The sequence below is a fragment of the Chaetura pelagica genome, unplaced genomic scaffold (genome assembly GCF_000747805.2).
Source record: "Chaetura pelagica isolate M959 unplaced genomic scaffold, ChaPel_1.0 scaffold76, whole genome shotgun sequence".
Classification (NCBI taxonomy): domain Eukaryota; kingdom Metazoa; phylum Chordata; class Aves; order Apodiformes; family Apodidae; genus Chaetura; species Chaetura pelagica.
The window spans coordinates 11,338,048-11,342,387 of record NW_009970723.1 but is presented as its reverse complement, the minus strand read 5'-3'; positions in this window follow the sequence as shown (position 1 = coordinate 11,342,387).

The window sequence follows — 4,340 nt, the reverse complement described above, 5'->3', positions numbered from 1 at the left end:
CTAGACCTTTCACCAGCTTGGTAGCTCTAGAAAAGGAGGACGGATGAAGGATGGGGCCAGACTTTTGTCAGTTGTTCCCAGTGACAGGACAAGGGGCAAAGGGCACAAGCTGGAACACAGGAAGCTCCATTTAAATATGAGAACAAATTTCTTTACTATGAGGGTGACAGAGCACTGGAACAGGCTGCCCAAGGAGGTTGTGGAGTCCTCTTCCCTGGAAATATTCAAGACCCACCTGAATGCAGACCTATGTAATGTGCTCTGGGCCATCCTGTTTTAGTGCAGGAGTTGGACTAGATGATCTCTAGAGGTCTCTTCCAATTCTGACAATTCTGTGATTCTGTGATTTACATTATACCACAGAGGAGTTGTAGGAACAAAGAGGCAGGTCCCTCTCTCCTTCAGGCAGGACAGGAGACTGGGGGCAGGCCTGTTCTCAGTTACCATGGACCCTTTCCCACAAAGAGGGTTATTTCATGTTGCTTATCTGTTGTTTTTCTCATATATACCTGCTCTTGTCACTTGAGTCCAACTCTGAGTCCACATGCTGCCCTCAGGACATAGCAGTCGCATGTTTTTCTCTCACTTTAATCCCTTTACCCCACATGATACAGAACCTCCTGTCCTGTAGCAGAGCAGTGAAGGGGGTCATGTCTCTGGCCTCCATGGGAATGATGTGAGGGTTTCACTGTGATAACAGGCATTTGTGCATTTGTTAAATCAGGGGTAAGTGGCTTCCTCTGCCTTCTCATTGGTTCAAAAAGACTTCATTGCTGACTGTTCTTTGTTGAATGGATTAGGACACGAGTTATGAATAGAATGATCTGAATGAAGTTGGGAACAAAATGTGGAAATCTGGAAACCCAGCACGTTTCAACGTTTTACATTGACAATAGTATATAATTGGTAGTTAGTAGTCTGGCCCATTTCCAGCAACGACACGTAATCTCTGAGACCTTGCTTGCCTTTTAATTTTGCCAAACATTGCATCCTTCATTTAAACCATATTATTTATGCTGAACTTCAAGTTTATTTTAAGTTACATTCAGTTTTGTGGCTTCCTTATAATCTACTGCCTTTGTTTGTATGATTATTTGCTTACCAGTCTCACTGATGCATAAAAAGAACAAGCCTTTTGCCAATTCTTAAGCCTCATATACAGAAATATTTTCACTTTTGTTTCCTCTTGGGCACAAGAGTCTATGTAAAGGTCACAACTTTTGCCTCAAAGTATACACTTTTCAAGGTTATACAAAGAAATTTTCTAAAATATTCGTTCTAGCAGTAAACAACTTGTACATAGAATCATAACTGTCAGAAAAAATTAAACACAAAAGGCAAAAATCTAGTCAATAAATTACACACAGTAAGTGTTCTACTTATTAAGGAGAACCACTTGAAATGAATATGCGTACTTAAAACAAAATACACAGTATTCATTTTAGGAATTCCATGAAAAGCTTTCTCATCTATTTTATAGGTTAATAATATAGATAATTTTTTTTTTTATCATCTAGCTTGCAAGGGTTTAAGCCAGAAACTAAACTAACAAAATGCAGTGATAATTAGGTGTTTAGAATAGCACAGTATTATGCATTTAGTAAAAATTATATAACATTTTTCAGAAAATGCAATGCAAATAAAATTCTATTTTGCTCAAGTTGTCTGCACTCATGTCTCTACTCATGTTTCTACTCTCTGCCTGAGAGGGCTTAGGAGTTCATTTACCAGGGAAAAGCAAGTAACCAGCACCAACCCAAATTTCAGAGCCTGGAGCAGAACTCAGGAATCCCAAGACTACAGTTTCCAGTCCCTACTCTGCAGTAAGTGACTCTGTTAATGTAAATGTCTGAGATCTGCACTGTGAGACTGAAAAAAACAGGCTCTGCAAATAAACTGCAGTTTAGGCCAAAATGCTTACCCATAACCAAAGCTTATTATTAGGCATGATAATTTTTTTTTTTATTTTAAACCCAGATAATTACATCAAACCATAAAGTCATAGAACATTCAAGTAGAAAACTCAGCAATGCATATCTGATATATATAGACATACATATTTTATATATGTCTACTTTGACAATGACTTCAATAGAACATGCCATCTGTCTGTACTGATGCAAAATCTCTCTCCTTTTCCACATTTTTTCCAAAAATACAAGTATTCACTTTAATAACTGATACAAATTTTAGAGCAAAAGGAGACATTGGTATGAACTAACGTAAATTAGAATTTAGGCTGAAAAACTGATATTTAAATTTACATTTAAGTTATCTGAATCACACTCAAATCTGCTTGAAGTTACAGTGGTGAAGTTCATGAGGCTTATATGACTAATCAATAAATTTTTTTGTAGCGCAAAACTCTGTATCCAAGACAGCTGCACAGAGGACTTTTCTGTGTCAACTGTTGACAAGAGCTTGAATTGTTCTGTCACAAACAAGAAATAGCATTTGTTGGAATGCTTGCTTTGCTCTGGAACTGAGTTAATTTATTCTGTTTATTCTTGCTTCCCCACACCTTTCTGGAAATGAGAAATTCAATATCAATCAAAAAAACAGCAATCCATGGGTCTCTCACAATCCATGAGCTACTGCCAAATGCAAGTAAGAAAAGCAAGCTTAGTAGTGTGATGTCTCTTATTATTGTGCAGAAGTTTTAATTTTCTCCTGTCCTGAAACACCCACAAATCTTTCATCATTTTACCAAAAAAAAATCCTGAACACTGCCAAGAAGTTTCAAAGCCACTCCTGCCTTTCAAAAGTTCACTGAATTTTTCTGAAAACTGGAGCATAGGAGGTACCATGTAAATATCAGAAAAAACTTCTTTCCTGTGAGAGTGACAGAGCACTGGAACAGGCTGCCCAGGGAGGTTGTGGAGTCTCCTTCTCTGGAGACATTCAAAACCCGCCCGGACAAGTTCCTGTGTGATGTGCTCTAGGTGACCCTGCTCTTGCAGGGGTTTGGACTAGATGATCTTTCGAGGTCCCTTCCAACCCCTAAGATTCTGTGATTCTGTAAACCTGTCAGTAGAAGGTCAACTGTTACGCATCTATCAAGGATGTTGAGGCCAGACCTGAGTTAGCTGCCACCTCTTGTTTCCTGGTTATACTTCTCTTAGCATATAGTTAGTTATACTTAGTTATAATTAAAGACGGTAGCCATGCCTCATTTCTTAGTCCCAGGCACAGAGTCTGGATATCTCTGGAATCCAGGCTTCAAAAAGGGTTTGTTCACTTTTAGTTTTCCTCAGTCCTTTCATTCAATGATTTTTCTGCCTGATGGCAGTGACTATCTGGTAACATACACTCTTCTTCCCTGTACTGTATTAAACACTTAATGCTTTCTACCTTTACAGTAGTGCTACCTTACCTGTCCCCCAGTACACCCACATAGATACTATTCTTATACATATAGCCCCACGTGTTGGTAGAGGTTAGGAAACAACTGGCTGAACAACAGCTCTGCCGATAAGAAGCTCTGGAAAATGGCTACGAGCCAGTGGTGTGTTTGCGCTCTGATTACAAATTGTACAAAGTACATACAGGGCAACAGTAGCAAGAGTAGCAGATAAAAGGAAGTTATTTTTCCCCTCTGTTTGGTACAGGCAACCAGAGTCTTGGAATATTGATTCCAGATGGTGGTCTGGCAGTTCATGAGGGGAAAAAATGCTCAGGGTCCTACAGCAAGTAATTTGCAAGGTGGGAATACAAGAGTTAGGTTTGTTCATTCCAGTGAAGAGGAATGGACTAAGGAGTGGTCTAATACCTTCCCAAAACTGTCTAATCGAAAAACTACCTGAGAAAATTGCAGAAACAAATTCCTCCTGGTAGTAACAAATCCAAAAGAAGGGGAAAAAGACATTATAATGACACATGGGGAGGCTGAAGCCGGACATCAGGAGAAGCTTTTTCTCTAGGGGAGAAATGCAGCACTGGAACAGGTTGTTTCAAGAGGCTGAGGGATCACCATCCCCGCAGGTTTTCAAAACTCACCTAGAGAAAGCTCCATCTGTCATGACCTACTATTGGCAATAATCATGCTTCGAGTGGGAGGCTGGCTCAGAGATCCTCTTTAAGGAGCATTTCTGTTATTATATAATTGACTAGAGCTTTAGGGAATAAAAATAAAAAAAAAAATTAAAAAAAAAAATTAAAAACCACCACAAAACACCAGCTCTTCATGCTTTTTATAAACTACTGTAAGAGTAGTTAAATCTCTCAAAGTTTGACCAATGACTTCACATGTATTTTTAGGTCCACATAATGCAGTGAGCAGGAGAACTTTGATTTTAAAATTTCACACTGATGTGTATCATCAGTTTTGAAAAAAAAATCAA